The 17782-nt window shown below is 38.4% G+C and overlaps 1 long non-coding RNA gene across 1 annotated transcript in view; it reads left to right on the forward strand.

Annotated features, from left to right (window-relative positions):
* The first annotated feature begins 373 nt into the window (after nt 1–373).
* The window catches only part of LOC128563739 (uncharacterized), a 104442-nt gene continuing 87033 nt past the window's right edge, over nt 374–17782 (forward strand). Inside the window, exon 1 of the long non-coding RNA XR_008373872.1 lies at nt 374–467. This is a non-coding gene — a long non-coding RNA (uncharacterized LOC128563739). The remainder of the gene's footprint in view (nt 468–17782) is intronic.

Below are 17782 nucleotides of genomic sequence, written 5' to 3' on the forward strand. Positions count from 1 at the left end.
GTCCCCACGCTTAGGGATGCTAATGGGTATGAGTGCTAGAAACACACAGTTTGGGGGTTCAAACCATGGCTCACCCTATCAATTATGTAATCTGGGGCAAGTTATCTTATCTAAAATTTAGTTTCCATATCTGCAAATTGGGGTAAATGTATTTTCTACCCCTTAGGTTTTTTAAATGAGAATTAAATAAAATAATGTTTATAGTACATAGAGCACAGTGCCTGGCACATGGTAAGTTCTTAATGAGTAGATAATAGCTGTTATTAGAGTTGTAGGATCACATTCCATATGTGACCAGCCCCTAAGTCTTTTTCTATTGTGTTCTGATTTTATTTTTATTTATTTATTTATTTTTTTTTTTGCAGTTTTGGCCGGGGCTGGGTTTGAACCTGCCATCTCCAGCATATGGGGCCAGCGCCCTACTCCTTTGAGCCACAGGCGCTGCCTCTGTGTTCCGATTTTAAATGGTAAGCTTCATTTTGCCAATCTTCCATACTTTCAGTAAACATGTGCATTATTTCAAAGCCTGGAAAGATTTACCTTTCAAAAATAGAGCATATGGGAATCTGTAATATAGCCTAAAAATTTATGAAAATTATATACATATATATATATATATATTTTTGGCCAGATTAATTGAAGGAAGAAAAAAGAAGTTATTAAAGGAATAAATGAAGTTATTCCTGGAACTGGGATAAATTTTTCAATCACAGTGTACTGATAGAGTTATAAAAAACCTATTTAAGTGTCATCAGGATGGCTTTGAGTTATCCCTGCTTGTCACTCAGTCATTCATTCAGATGTTTCTTTAAGATCAAAGTGGTCAGGAGTATAATAAATTCTTAGTTTCTAAATTCGTGTTTGAAGAATTGTTGGTCAAATACAATTTAGTAAGCAAAAGACAAAATCTGGAAATAGACTAATAAGGCTTTTTAGAAGCCAGATGATCTTCTAAGACAAAATGTTGAAGAAGAGGATTAAAGTAGGCACATATGGATTTCATCTTTCTTGAAATACATTTTGACTCAAAAATTAAGGGAAAACTGGAATAAAATATTTTTTGAAGCCAGTTTTTTAAAAGGTAAATATTTGGCTAAATGCAAAGTAGTACTAAACTCAGATATTTTAAACACGTTGCAAAATGCCAAAAGATTTTTTCTTTTAAGTGACAATGAAAGTTAGCAAGTTTTATTTTTTTGTTAACCAAAATCAACTTTTTCCTTCTCTTTCCCACATGATGTTGGGGAAAGAAATTCTGAGTAAATCTCTGTTGTTACAATCCTGAGCCAGGAGTTTGGTGACTTAGATACCATGTTTCTAGATAAGTTCCTGTTAGAAATCAGGAACAATGGAAATGGCATTTTAAATTAAATTAAAGCCTAATTTTAAAATGTAGTAATTCTGTAAATGTGAATACTATCTTCAGATTTTATTTTTTCTAGAATTAGAAAAATATTTTTAGTAAAGTTATATTCTAGTCAAATTACTTATTAAGTAGCACATGTGAATATTTTTAAGAATTCAGTGCATCTGAGTATTTTCTCAAAAGAATAAATAAAAATATTTGGTAATTATCTAAGCTTCTAATAATTCATTATACTAAAATGTTTCTATGAGCCATCATCTTGTGCAAAGTGTCCAGTTCATCTTCCATGCAGACATCAGGCAAATATGTGCTTCTCAGAGATTGAGACAATCATTCCCCACCCCACCAAATAGCTGTATTTTCTCTTAGAAAGTTGTACCCAAACCAGATTTTCTTCTGAGGAAGAAGCTATTACATAAATGTTAAAAAGAGAATAAATCTATCTTTAAACAAATGATGTCTCAGTTCACAGTGTAAAATGTAATTGTCTAGACTAAGAGAAAACAACCAGGTTGTTTGGGAGAACAAATAATTTTGTTAAACACAGGAAATCTCTGTGAGTTAAAAAAAAAGAACAAACATAATCTTCTTTCGAATGTTAATGATATAAAGTTATCAGGGGAAAACATTACCAAGGAAGAAGAATAAATGAGAGTATGGGGTCTTATGGAAAAGTTTACTGCAGCCAGGGGTCTTCTCTACAAACGCCTCTCATCTTTTTTAGGGTCTCTGTTCCTCATGAGTCTCCATTTACATTCTGTAAGCAGCTGGGGTTGAGTTGAGGAAGCTGCTTGCTCTCAGCAACAGATAGAAACCATCTCTCTGTGAAGGGGTGACCAGTTAGCTGTGGCAAATGAGCCTGGGTTTAAGGAGAGAGGGTATTATCAGAACATTCCCTGGCCAGGAACTTTGGAGGAAAGAGATTAGCAAAACAGTTTAATGAGAAAGATCATACAAGGTCATCACTTTTTACCCCATTTCCCTGGCATACAGGCATATACACAGAATCTATCTGTAAAACTGCTCTCTGGGTTCATGTTCTTGGGAAGTCCTGTAGTTGAGATTGTCTTATAATGACAGAGGTTCTCTGACACTGCAGAAAATAGCAAATGCATAGCCATCTAAGATGGAGGGTCTGTTATTAAATCCTGATATGTAGGAAGTACAACATTAGGTAAGACTGTGTAATAAGAGAAAGTACCTGCCAGTGTGGCACTGGACACTGATTATTTTCTTGAGAAACACTTAATGATTTTTAAAAAGTGTTATAGTGGGGCGGCGCCTGTGGCTCAGTGAGTAGGGCGCTGGCCCCATATGCTGAGGGTGGCGGGTTCAAACCCAGCCCCGGCCAAACTGCAACAAAAAAATAGCCGGGCGTTGTGGCGGGCGCCTGTGGTCCCAGCTGCTTGGGAGGCTGAGGCAGGAGAATCGCGTAAGCCCAAGAGTTAGAGGTTGCTGTGAGCCGTGTGACGCCTGAGGGCGGTACAGTGAGACTCTGTCTCTACAAAAAAAAAAAAAAAGTGTTATAGTGACGTTTTGGTATAATTCACACATTATTTGGTATAATTTGGTATAATGCAGCAATTAATTTTTCACACTATAACACTTTCTCATTGTTAATTTGTATATATTGAATCTCCTAACTTAACCTTATGTTTATTACCTCTCCTTGTTTAATGAGTATTTACCTAATTGAAAAAGGTTAGTCATGAAAAAGGAAAATAATTAATAGTAAGACATTGGGCGTGAGTTGGTGTATGCCTAAAGCTTGAAAACACATGATGAACAGTGGAAACTGACTTGGTCTTATAATGCTGAGTAAAATCTCATAGAATTACATTAAATGAGAAATGAAACTTGACACTTCTGGCTTCAAAATTTAATTTTGAAAAAGGGGATCATGGCATTCCCCAAATGGCACATGTCTGCTGACTAAGCAGTGCAAGATGCTGTAACTAAATCCTAAAAGTGAAGGTTGAAAATAGAAATAATTGGAGAAAAGGAAAGAAAATTGTGTTAGTGAATTCAGCAACCACTAATCTCTCTTTTTTGATCAAAGGCGTCTAGACAGTACCTAACTCCATTCTAGCTTTTATGACTGCTGCAAAGAAGTGCATTCTTATTACCTTATTTTATTTACAGTGTAGAAGATGTCTGTGTAAACAAACATCTCCTGAACACTTGTCCATTTGTCAGAGCTGTCTGCTTTCTAGGCTCACTAGCATTCTTTTGTAAGCTACGGCCAGCAGCAGCCCACAGACTTATGGACTTACTACAATTGAAAAACAGACATGCTATTTTATATTTAGTGCTCTGGTTCCAGCCTGGCTGAGAGATCCTCTAAATCTAAGCAGTGCTTTCCCAACTGTGATGCAGCAGATGGTACAGATACGTTGTTTATAGGATTCAGATCTTTTGGGTTTAATCTTGACTTCAAATATTATATTTTTATCCTTTTGTTTCCATATGTCATTTATACTAGGCACATCCTGAAAGCATGATTTTCAAAACAAAAAAAATGACTATAACTAAGTGCTTCCTCTTCTTTTCATTTGCAATAATACCAAACGTTGATTGAGAACTTATATTCCAGGCACTTTGCATGCCTAATTCCCACAACAGTCCTTCAGTATAAACTGTCACTATCATAGTTTTACAAATGGGGAAACTGAGAACTGTAGGGAAGGTTAAGTAGCTTGTCCAAGACCACACAGCTGGTAAACAGAAGTCAAGATTAAAATGACGCCTGGTTGTAAAGTCTTTGTTCTTATTACATGAGTCTAGAAAGCATCAATGGTTCAGGCCAGTCTTGAGGGTATGTTGAAGGAAACACCTCTGTGATATGATTTGCCTATGAATGTCCCCTGCTCAATAGTTTCTCCTCTCTCCAGTTAGTATGAAAAACTCATTTGTTTTACCATACAACACCGGGAAGGGAATGAAATTCACATTCACAACTTATTTTAATTAGTTGACTGAAGTATCTATCAAGTCTCTGAGAATGGGATAAAGGACCAATGTGTTTTAATATAGAGTGGTTCCAGTGGGGAACTTTTCAGCTCAAGGAGAGGTATAATTGAAAGCTCATAATGCTTTGCCGGGTCTAATTTCTGCCACCAGGGGCCAGTGTGCAGGTGCTAGAAATCTAGGCATGAGATAGCATGTAGAAAAAAAGTTGGGTCAAAGTGGAAAATGGAAATGTATTTCAGTTAGTAAGACTTGGCAAAAAGCCCCTGGCAGTTTAAACTCCAAACCAAAACTATAAATCATAAGTTGTTTATGATTAGGTCTATCTGAAGACCTGAAAATACATCCTGCATAAGTGGATGAGGATTGCTAATAAGCGATGATTTTAAATGACAGTGTGATTAAGCCTCAGCACCCAGAAACACACTGAGAACAGTTTTCTCAAATATATTAAAAATTCTCTTATTGACTGATTGCCCTTAGGGTAGACATGTGACACAAGAACAGAACAAAAGGTCAAGGTAAAGAGAAAGACTCAGAGGTTTATTTTATAAATTGTTAAGATTCAAGTGCAAAAACTACATATCTTAAAATGAAAAAAGTATTCCTGAATGTGTTAGACAATTGTAAAAAGCCATTTCAATCTTTTATATCTTTATTTTGAATCATATCTATATTTCCCCATATGCAGTAAGGGGAAAATACAGAAGTGATGTTAAAATATTTAAGAAAATGAATACTCCAAGAAAATGTCACATTGATTTTTATTACTTCCAAACACTTTACTTTTACCTAGGCCTGTTGGTGAACTGTTTTGCTTGGTTGCACTTGGTTTGCTTAGCAGCACTATTTGCAACACACGCTCATATTCTTTTCTGTAGACGTAGCTATTTGGATTTTTAAAATATGGTTTGAAAATTAAGAGGGTTTAAATTTTTTATGTTAAAATAATTGTGTACTCCAGGAAACTGTAAGGAATTTAGATCTCTTCTTATTTTCCTCAATATAAAAATATTCATCTAGTAGTTGGGAAAACATATTCAAAACGGTAGTTTGCATCCTTCTTGGTTTAGCAGGAGCATGTGTATGCTAAAGAGCACAGTGAAAGTTAATTGCTGTCTGCTTGGAAGGCTTGCAGCAGCAGATTTTGCCCCTGGCAAGATAATTTTCCACAAACAGGAACAAATAATGAGCCAGGCTGTCTTTCAGCCATTAGGGTGTCAGATGAAAGCCCTCCCCCATATATATGATAAACTTAAGAGACACAAAACGACTGTTTATGACCTAGCGGCAAAACCATGACACAACACACGGTATCACAAAAGACTTCATCTGTACCAGTGACTTTTGAGTGATGTATTTCTACAGTCTGCAAGTACAAATAATCTTCTGGTGAAAATATCTGCCTGCATTAGCTTTAACGTACTTCATGTAGGTCTTTCAGTGCTAGGACTTAACATTATGACCTAACATTTAATGTATTAATCCTAATTTTAATCCGATAGCAAGACTTTTTGTTGTATTGAATCAGTTCAGGTTAATTCAGAATTACGTTGCTCCCACCCAGAATCAATAGACCCACTGTTGGTTCTCTCCAAAGCTGACCACCCAGTTTTGTGAGAATCTGCAGTGAATTAGAAAATCTGTCATTGCTGGGGAGACTGGGCAGCTCAGATATGGCATGTCATTCTCTCTGGTCTATACAATACCCACTCTTTGTCTACCATCTCCTAAACTAACCTGACATAACTGAGCTTGCCGGTCAATGAGATCTTTATTCTCCTGGAAAGAATGCCTTGCACACCAGCGTTATTAAGAAATTTCTGGACAATGTTTAGTGGCTAAAGAATAATCCGAGTTTCTATTAAAAAGCCATCTGGGTAATTAATAGCACATTTGTTCTCAGCCTCCTCCCAATTTGTCCATTAGTGGAATAAAAGCTCAGGACAAAGGGTAATGTGGTTCAGTTATATTTTACAAGAATTCTTCAGGAAGTTGAAAACACATGATAGTTTTCCAAAGATACATATGTTTATGGGTTCTTAGAACTTCAAATCGGAAAATCCGGGTGCTTTAAACTGAAGTTTTCTGCTGTCACTAGCTATTACAATTAGGGAAACTGATATGGAATATTGACAATTTTGTCCCTGGAATTGACAAGTGTATTGCTAGAATGCTCCAAAAATGGGTATAAGCTGGAATGTCTCCTTCACTTTTAAGTTAACAAAAAATTCTTTTTGTGAATTTACAGATTTGAAAAAAAATAAGACTTTGACCTCGTAGTTGTAGGCTTTTGGGGGATCTTTTCTTAATGTATTTTCATGCAGGTTGTATGCTCAGGCAGAATATTTCTATATTACTGCCAAATAAACTCTGTTTTTCTTATTGATGCTTTTTCTTTCATTTCCCATTAGTTTGGCTTTTTTTTTTAATTAACTGCATATACAATAAAGGGTAAAAGTTAAAAACACCTCTCAAAGTTAAATAAGGATTTGGTATGTTTCTCTCTGTCTTTTAGATTTACATTAAAGCAATGACCAGCCAAATACCATGAGAACCAGGAACTTTTCAGGACTACATTGCCACAGAGTATGTCTGGCGTGTGCGTGTTGGGAGGCTGTGGTGGAGTGTGATGGGGTGATGGGCAGGGTCATGGGGTCATCACCAGTATATTTGCAAATATACTTCAGTAGCCTGGGAGGAGATGAGACTCAGACAGATAATCTCTCAGAGAAAGCTCTGTGTATTTTGGAGTTGTCAAGAGGAGAATTTGCAAAACATTAGTTTTAGTTCCCTTTCATTGTGTGCTTACTATGTGCCAGGCTAAATGCTTCTATGGATCATCTTATAAGGTTATAAAGTAGATATTATCCTCATTTTCCAATGAAGCTTTGAGTTAAGTTCACACAGCTAGCTGGTAGCTGAGCCTACAGGCCTACGTTTTTTTCCTACTGGCTGTTTTTCTCATTTTACCATAATGGTTAAGAAAACATGCTTTGGACACATGCAGAGATAAGCTGAGTTAAGTCCTAAACGTATTCATTCATTCATTCAATACTTGTTAAATGCCTATTATGCCCCGGCCACTGTTTAAGGCACAATGGTAAGCAAAAGTATTTTCAATTCTTGCCCATAAGAGCTTACAACTTAATGGGGAGAGAGAGACTATCAAATACTCACATGGACAAGTGTAGACAGAAGAGGTACAAAATCCCTTGAGAGCCTATGCTAGGGGGTTTTGAACTAGACAGGGAAGACAGGGCAAGGCTTCCCGAGGAAGTGAGTCTTGAGCTGAGACTTGAGAGTAACATATCATTGTCTAGGCAAAGAGGAGATTGAAAAGGAGGTCGGGGTGAAGAAGCAGTAAAGGCCTTGTTCAGGGAGAGAGCGCCATGAGCGTGGCTGGGTCCTAGAGAAGAAGGGACAGTGCACAGAATGGAGCCATGGGGGGAGGATAACATCACATTAGCCTGGGAGGACCCAACCCTGAGTTTTGTCTTTATCTTCAGAGTGATAGGAGGCCATCCAAGAGTTGAGGTACTTTGATGTTTCTCTGTGGAGCTCTTCCCTTCTTTCTCTTAGCCCTTTCCTCCCCACACATCAGACTGTGCCCAGACTGTGTCATCCACAGAATTACTTCTATCATTTTCTTTCATTGTGTCTTTTGGTGGCATTACCCTAGGATGCCTTAAGCTCAGGAGAAGGGTCTGGGGACTTGACAGACACTGGTCATCACTACAGTAGAAGAGCTTCAAGTAGGGGACACATAAAGCAAAGCACACAATTTTATTTCTAAGCTAAGTTCTGTTTTAGAAACACAGACTCTGAGATGAGTTGAAGCTATGAAGCTGTTTGAATATCCATTTGTGACTTTTTTTTTTAAATTTCGCTCAGTTAGGAGGTCAGCTGTAGTGGCTGCCAAGGTGTGAGGGGAGCACAGAGCTGGAGGCTTGGGGGCCCTGGCAGAGGATGTTCTTGGCCAGCCAAAGCCATCCCAGGCTGGGTGGACCAGGACTCTCCTCAGCAGAACAAATATTTGTTAGCACTTTACACAAGAATACTCTTGAGCTTCATTGTATTTACATTGCAAATGCTCTGTAAATAGCAAAGCAGTTATGTGTACCTGAAATTTGTCATTTATTTGAGGACATTATATTCATAGAGGATGAGAGAAGTGAGTTTTGGAAGAGAAAGGAGTGCCATTTAAAAGTAAATGAACACAAAATCTCCCACAGAACCTCTCTTTGCCAGGGCAAATATTTAAAAGGCCTAAAATGAATCCCAAATGAGTGCTCCCTCCCAGTCTCCCTCTTGGCAGGTTAAGTGGGCCTAGAGTTATAAACTCCAACTGTCAGTACAATTTGTCTCTGAAAAGAGTAAAAGGCAGCCTGGCCCTGGCTCCAGGATAAGGGTCTCCACAGTATCACAGGGGGTTTCCTCTGTGTAGGACACACCCCACCCCCAGGGCATAGCCCTTGTGGCCCATAACTCATTAGCAATATTTAAAAGGAAGAGAACAGAATCCCTGTTCACAAAACAATTTTCCAAAGCTAGATTTCACGTTGCGACAGGTCTACACATGTGAGTAGATCAGGGTCATGTGTAGAAAGTAGATTCCTATATAAAATGCTTTTCCATTATAAAATGAAAAAAAAAAAAGAAAGGAAAACATTTTAAATACAGTGGATCTGAGGAAAAAATCCTTTAGTCCCACAAAACAAAGTCAACACGTGTTGATGTTCCACCCAAGTGGATGGCCCAGCAAGGGGGCTACATGAGAAAAACACACACTCACACTCAGTTATTAGCTGTGCAGTAACAGCTGGGCCTGGAGGGGCGGCAACTCCACATGCATAAGAAAGGCAAAGAAGTGTTGCCCAAGCAAAAGCCCTAGAGGTCTTTTATTGAGCAAAGTTAATTATAGAGAGAAAAAATACTTTACAATGGAGGTAAAGAATGAGGAAGTAAGAACAAAACAGAAGAAAACAAGTGTCATGTAGTCACAAAATCACAAAACAAGAGTGAGAATGGAGACAGTGCTTTGAAGGTAACCTATAACTGTTGATCCCATTTCCTTAGACTTGCCTGGTCAGATCTGAATCTTCAATTGCTAAACATTCTGTCTGAACTTTTAGGATGGTGCTAACCATCACTGTGAGCAGCTGGGGAGTTCTCAGAGCTCTGGCTGTCCTTGTACAAGCTTAAGAATGTCAGGTCTTGAATCTGAGGTGCTTAACATCCCATTTAACCCCCAGGGCTTCTACAGCCCTGTGCTGTTTGCGACACAGGAGTCTGAGAGCCTGGACTTTTCTACGGGACCTCCAGGATGTTAGCTTAAACCAGTTTCTATCTCTCATCTTTCACCCACAAACACTCTTCCCATTGTAAGTGAAGTTACTCCATTCTTTTTGTCTACACAGTTTAGAATTTTTATTCATATGCATTCTGTGTAAGGATCATCCCCACGGGGTGTCCTCTAATAGGTCTGGAAGCATGAAATCTCATCATTGATCTTTCTTTATATCAACCATTTTTCTTCCTTTACTACTACTTTGCAATTCAAATCCCTTCCTTATCCCCTCTGTCTCCTTTTCCCTGCATTGTCCCTTACACAAATGTCTGAATTTGTCTAGTGGCCTTTCTGTGATTGGGATTTGTTTTGCTTCAGGGCTTTTTTGTGCCAGGCTGTGCTGGGAAGGAGAGGAGTGGGGAACATGGGGTGAGGGGAGGTTGACCATTGACTTCACAGCCTGCGATGGAAACAGGGTCATGGAAGTTTGATAGGTGCTGGGGGTCGAGGGTCGAAGGTCCCAGAACCCAGCTGACCTGGTTCTGTTACTTGGCCTACCTAGAAAGTTCAAGGGAAGTATGGCAGTAATTGAATGCAAAAATGAATGGAAACTGAAAATAGAGCTAGAGTAAAAATAAAATACCCCGTTTCCCCCAAAATAAGACATCCTCCAAAAATAAGACCTACTTACAGAAAGATAAGATGTCCTCTGAAAATAAGACCTAAAGCATCTTTGGGAGCACACCTTAAAATAAGACACTGTCTCATTTTCGGGGAAACAGGGTAGGTAATGTGGATAGAAAGCAGACTACACAGCTTCAGAGTAACAAAGAGAAATTTTATTTAGGTATAATAAAGAAAGTTTAGAGCACTTTCAAAAAGAGTTGGAAGCGAGTCCCTTTCATAAAGGAGCAGAGGTGAGAGAGACAAACACCTGTAGGGTATGTATAATACTCTCTCCATTTGGACTTGGCTACAAGTCTGTCAATGGCCTCTCTGCACCTCCAGGCAGTATTGACCTTTTCTATTGGTCATTGATTGTCTCTTTCTATTGGTCATTGGTTACCTTGATTACTTCATTCTTATGAGCCCTCCAGACTTCTTGGTTGAATAAGGTTTCCTCCCACCCTTTTGGAAGCCCCATTTTAGTGTCCTGGTCTGAAGAAATGGGTAGCGGTGTTTATTTATTGTCTCTGAGGCCATTTTCAATGATCACTGGAAGTCAGAGTAACCCAGCCTGCTAGAACTCTGTCAGCCTCTAGCCCCAAACGGCACCTACTCAAATCATGCCCTGAGATCTGTTTTCTTCTTTGATGGTGATCAGAAATTGAGAACAAGCATTTAGAAACATTTTTAGCAATATGACATTGCTGTGACTTCCAAGTATGTGATGAGTGGACTCACCTCATTAATCAGGATACAGACTAGTTCATTTGTTCTCAAATTCACATAGCACATAGTGTGTGGCATGCTGCATTCCAGACACACGTAGGACTGGGACAGATTAGAAATTAAAAGAAAATTAGTTCTTAGCCATAGTGTGAGAAGCACAGCAGCAAACTAATGACTTTTTCCTTCCTTCAGCTACATTAGACTTTGAGACAGGAAGCAGGAGGACCAAGGGGTGGGGAATATTGATAACTGAGCACACACTAACTGCTAGGCTCTGTGCTAAGCATTTATACATATCGAGTAACTTAATTTACAGTTACTGTTTCTATCCCATTATACTATTATTATTTCTACTCTAGGAAACTGAGGAGCAGGAAGGTAGACTTCCAGCCTGATGGGCTCTCTGGGCCTCTGGCTCTACCTTTCTCTTCACTGGCTAATTCACAGGGTTAAACAGAGAGGGGAAAGTCTTTTGAGGCATGGTTATGGGAAGGAAAGCGGGAAGGAATCAAGATAGGGAGAAAAGTGGGAAAGAAACTAGAGGAGTGAAGGAGAGCCTGTCTGGAGGCTATTCTTTTTTTCTTTTCTTTCTTTCTTTTTTTTTTGTAGTTTTTGGCCAGGGCTGGGCTTGAACCTGCCACCTCTGGCATATGGGGCTGGCACCCTACTCCTTTGAGCCACAGGCGCTGCCCCTGGAGGCTATTCTTTAGGGAAAGAGTCCTAGCAGCTGTTGTAAAAAGCAGAAATTTAGACAAAGGAATAAATGTTTAAAGAACCAAGTGTGAGGTAAACTTCCTCTGTTTCTCCATAACCTTGGGGAAAATCCACAGAACTTTCCATGCTTTTGGAGTGAGGTTGGTGTTTTCCCTTTGTAGAAATGGTCCTGGGAGAGAGAAGGGCAGGCTGCCCAACCACATTTTGATTGTGTAGCCTGGGACATACCATTTACACCAGAGAGAGAGAGAAGCCTTCTACCTGCTCCTAATTATTTCTCTATCTCTCTTTTTTATTTATTTAATTTTTTTAGGAGAGCTAGGTTTGGAGGATTGAGGAGGGGAAGGAGATGGAGTCTCCTACTTTCCTTCCAGGGTAACCGTGTGGTGTGTAACAGCATCCTCCCTCCATGCTCCCCCTGGACGTCTGCAGGCATTACCATTGCTACATGCCGACGTTTCAAGGTGGACTTGTGCTAAACTCAGCATCCTCCTTTGCATTGTTCTCAATTTTTAAATGATTTGTACAGTGGTCTCACTATTTAGGGATCTGAGCTTAGTGACCCTCAGGAGGAACTGGTAACGTTGAGCAGACTTCTCTAGACTTCACCCTCAGGTTTGTCATGGGGCTCCTCCTCAGCTCCATAGACGTATACATTACACACCAGGGAGAATCCTTCCTTTACACAAATCCTCATACATCTGTAGGCCAGAAAACAGTTCTGATTGTCCTTTACCAGTCTTTTAGGTATGTCGCTAGGGCTGAGCTATATTAGGTTGAATATTCAGGAGACTTTCCGGAGAGATTGTTTTTCCCCTGAGATGCATAATTTGAAAGCTGGGGAAGACATCAGTCTTTTGTAAGTCTGAGATTTTTCAATTTAAAATGAAATATTTTGCTTCTGGGGACTCTTCTCCATGGAATTGTAAAGTGCCTTGTGTCAATGTGTAATTTATTCCATGAGAGCCTTTTCTTGGGAGGACCTCCATGGCTGGAAATGAAGAAACTTCTGTTTCAATTCCAACTTCACCAGTGACTTCTGTGTGACCTTAGGGAAATTAGTGAACCTCCTTGGGTTTTATGTGCTTCAAAATGAGGATCAGACTATTACCTCATAGTCTGGGCTCAAGACTCAATAAGAAGCTGAATCCCTGTGGGACCCCAGGTAAAGGCAGCTAAACCCGGGCTTATTCTCCAAAGTGGAAGGCCCTGGCTTAGTTCAGAAGTACACAGTTACTAATTCTATCAGCCTGAAGTCCTTTGGGAAGCTTATTACTTACTCGTAGTACTTTATATTTGAGGAATGTTGTTTTTTTTTTATTTATTTATTTCAGATTGATATGAGGGTACAAATGTTTAGGTCACATTGTTTTCAATGTCATGGTATTAAAACCATATTTGATTTTCTCCATCTTGGGGAAGGTAAGGATTTATTATCACCTCAATTCTGTAGAATCAGTTTAGGGCACAGAACTTAAAAGAAGTGTTAAGAGTTCATTTATAGCCTCAGTAACATATAGGACGATGCTTATTCTTCCACAATGTAGGCTCATGGAAAGATAGTTTCTTTGGCAGTATTTACATTTTTAGAATAAATTGCCCCTTGGAAGTATACTAGCTCTAGAATCAGAGTGGTTCGATTCAAACCTTGGTCTGTCACTCAGTGAGGAACCTTGGTCAAGTTACTTAGCTTCTCTAAGCCCCATACATCTCATTTATAAAATGGGGATAAGAAAAGCACTATTTTATAGGGTTGTTTTGAGGATTGAATGAAATAACGTGTGTATATACATATATATGAAGGCCTTGGTACATTGCCTATTACATAGTAAATTCTAAACTTTTGTGTTTTACTATGTTTTATTTTATGGTTTGTTAATATATCATCAAGTTATTCTTCAAGTGTATAATTTAAATGTATAACACACGTTGGCTTTTTTATAAATCCGAAAAACATAAAGAAGAAAATATAAAAAAGATTTGTAATCTTTCCACTAAATGATTCCTGTTGAGAGTCTTAAAAACAAAAATAACACATTTATAAGGAGAAGGGTGTAATATCGAAAGTGGGAAACTCTCCATTTTTACAAGGTAATGACTATTAACTGTATATGATTATTTCTAGAAATCTATTCCTATTCCTACATATAGTCATCTACTTTTTTCTTTTTCATATGTAAGAAACAAAGCACATTATTCTGCATTTGCTGTTCTCCACTTCTGTATCTAGATCTCTTTCCACAAATATGAAGTCAGACAATTAGGTTTGTGAACTCGTCCTTGAAAAAGTGCTGCATACCTCATTGCTGAAGGTCACTACAGTCACCTTCAAAGTCCTCCCCTTGGAAAGCTAGGCACCAACACCAGGGCCTAGTTCACCCTCCAGAGCGATTTTCAACTCTTTCTGGAATGGCTGTTAGAGCTGTTGTACGAGGTCTGACAATTAATTTCATGAACTCATCCTAGAAAAAGTGCTACATACCTCATTGCTGAATATCACTATGGTCAGATATGGCCAAGGGGAGGACTTTGAAGGTGACTCTGGTATTCAGCAATCAGGTATGTAGCACTTTTTCTAGAATGAGTTCACAAATTTAATTGTCCAATCACATACAACTCCTCAGTTCTGTTTAATGTCGTCCTAATATTTCATCAGATAATGTATCATTTATTTATCTTGTAATCTATTGATGGACAATGGATTGTTTTCAGTTTTGGTTAGTTTGTTTGTAGTTTAATTATATTTCAGTAAATATTTCCATGTATATGTTATGAAGAATTTCTGCAAGTATATCATTAAGTTAAATTTCTGGCAGCAGACTTGCTGAGCCACATATTTTAATTTTGATAGTTATTTGACAGATCCTTTTCCACTAATTTACACTTCTAGTAAAGAATATTTCTCATGTCCTCGCATGTTGTAGATATCTTCTAGTTATAATCACGGTCAACATATTTTTCTACGTTTTCTGGGTGTTTGCACATTTTTTCACTAAAAACTGTTTTGTAGGCTCCCCATTTTCTATGAAGTTATTCATCTTTTCTTATTTGTATAATCTGTAAAAATATATATATGGTTTAAAGAGATATACTAAATTATATGTAATTTTGATTGCATCTTAGAATAAAAAAACATTGCTTAGGAGATAGAGTAGACAAAAATTGTATTTGCTGGTCCGGCATCTGTTTCCCTTTCTGCACATAGCACCCAGATTTTCCTTCTGATGAACAGCCCCATTTTTATTCCACTTTAGGCTTAGACACTTGATGGAGACTTGCCCACCAAAACCCTGTAGCCCCCCTCGCTACAATACAGTACAGAGATAGACAGTGACCATGCTTGACCAACGAGAGCCTTTCCTGTGACTTTTCTGTAACCATATGAAAAAAGGTTCTCTCTCTCTCTCTCTTTCACTTTGCTCAAGTTGCTGAGAGGGATAGATAAGATGCTGTAGAAAATACAGTACAGTGGAACCTCAAGTACAGAGGAAGGCAAGTGTGTATTAAAAAATTGTCCTGTCTAATCCCGTGGGTCTTATTGGTGAAGTGAGCTTGATTTGGAGTTTTGATATGAAAGGGTGAGCTGAAAGTGAACAAGAGTAGACGGAAGAAATGCTGCTAGAGTGACTTGAAATTCAAAATAATCTTGCCAGTGTTCTGAATGCCGGGGAACAATTTATTCAAGAAGGGAAAATGGGGATTTTTTTTTTGACAAGTTGTGCTATGACCTCAATGTCATGCAATGGCTAAGACTTTATAAGAGACTGGTTTAACAAATATCAGTCAGACTTAGCCTAGAATGGCTAAGACTTTATAAGAGACTGGTTTAATAAATATCAGTCAGACTATAGCCCAGAGTGTAAGACCTTTTTGGCACCAGGGGCCAGTTTTGTGTAAGAAAACTTTTCAATGGACCAGGGTTGGAGGGGGATGGTTTCAGGATGATTCAAGTGCTGTGTAAGTACCACGCACTAACCGATTGCACCACTGGAGCTCCAGATTCAAGTGCATTACATTTATTGCACAACTTATTTCCATTATTATTACATTGTAATATATAATGAAATAATTTTACAACTCATCATAATGTAGAATCAATTTGTTTTCCTGCAACTGGATGGTCCCAGTGCTAGCATCACTGCCTAAGCTCCACCATCAGATTCTCATAAAGAACGTGCAACCTAGATCCCTCGCATGTATGGTTTACAGAATTCCAGTTCCTATGAGAACTAATGCCACTGCTGATCTGACAGGAGGTGGAGCTCAGTCAGTGATGGGCCATGGGGATGTAAAGACAGATGAAGCTTCGCTCACTGGTCTGCTTACCTCCTGCTGGGTGGGTTGGTTTCTAACAGGCCATGGACTGGCATTGGTCCATGGCCCTGGGGTTGGGGAACACTTTCTGTATATGTAATTCAATAAGTTTGAAATTTTTTTTTTTTGTAAAGTCACACGGAGTAATAGCTATGGAAGCACTTGAAATGAAGGACGTTTCTTATTTTTGTGTCTCTCATTCTTTCTCACCCTTCCTTTCTTTATTATTTGGGAATCTGGGACTTGGATGTCACCATGTGTCGGGGGTGAGGTCCTACTACATTACACATATTTCAATAAGCAGGGTTCAAGATTAAAAACATGTAAAGCGAGGACTTAAGAGTATAATTTCATAATGCTGCTTACTTTTGGCATTGAACACCAGTTTATGATCATATTCCTTTTGGCAAGCCAGGAATTTAACTTTCAATAAGAAGAGTTAAGTGGTGAAAATGTGTAAGATAAACTCATAAAATTAGGCTTCTAAAACAAGAATTAGCTAAGCGAAAAAGCATGAAATCGGTTCATAGTAAGTAAAGTTAGTAATTTATATCCACTTAAAATTTTTTTTTTTTTTTTTTACCAGTATGATGGTAGCAGGAATGACAGATCAGCACAATTCAAACCATGTAATAAAACCAGCCACACTGATTAAAGAGAAAAGTTTACTAAATGCAGATCAAAATGATTTTCTCTCTTCAGGATGAACTCCTTAGAAAAGTCAGACCAGAACCATATGTGTTACATGGACTGTATTAAAAGGGAGAGCTTTCGCCTCTTTTCTTTTGGGAATCTTTGGCATTCAAATGTGAGATGACGCTGAAAATCAGGAGGTCCACATATCCATTGTCTTCTTCAAGTTCATCTAATCTGATGAAAGCCATTGTTCCAAATTCCCCTTTCCTCTTTTCCCTAATTTTCTATGGCAAAGTGTAAAAATGATGACATCATCTGGCATTACAGTCTTTGGAATAAGGTATTTTAGATATGTGAATTTTCTAGGCAAATCTGGCACCCAAACTTTTATATTTAAATTATTTTTAAGAGAGCATTTTCTAAGCAGTATTTTTACTCCTCAGTATCATTATTGGGACTTATTATTATTCTATGTGTCAACGAAGTTCTGTGTTCACATGATAGCCTGCATATTGGGGTGTCAGCTATCACTTATTTGTCATTCATTACATCCAAGAGTCAACGTCACTTCTAGATGAAATTCTGAACTGTGACTTGGTAGCCTTGTGAGTCAGGTAGCAAAGTATGGACCATGTTGTGTCAGGAAACTACAAGAGGATTCCTGTCCTGAATGTGTAATTGAGGTAGGTGACTGAAAGGACTTCAGTGAATGGTTTTTCAAGACCTTGTCAATAGCATTCTTTCCTTTTCTGGGCTAGTCTTCCTCTTCCTCATTGCCTGACTATTTCTGTTCATTCTTTTGTCCTTAGCCACATCTAGGGAACCTTCCATGACTCCTCTGCTGAGTCTCTTTTGCACCTGTAACGCTTTGACCTTCCTGTATCATCAAGCAATGCGTCATTTTACCATAATTTATTTAATCTCTGTGTTTCTTGGCAGACTGTGTGCAGGCTGGCACTGTGCTCATTAAGTTCTCCCAGGTCCAGCCCATAGTGCTCTGTACATGGTAGATGCTTTATAAATATTTGTTTAATAAATAAGTTGAACACTTGTTACTTAAGTTGAAGTGAAAGTCATTCCTGCCTAACCAGGACACACAAGTA

The sequence above is a fragment of the Nycticebus coucang genome, chromosome 13 (assembly GCF_027406575.1).
Source record: "Nycticebus coucang isolate mNycCou1 chromosome 13, mNycCou1.pri, whole genome shotgun sequence".
Classification (NCBI taxonomy): domain Eukaryota; kingdom Metazoa; phylum Chordata; class Mammalia; order Primates; family Lorisidae; genus Nycticebus; species Nycticebus coucang.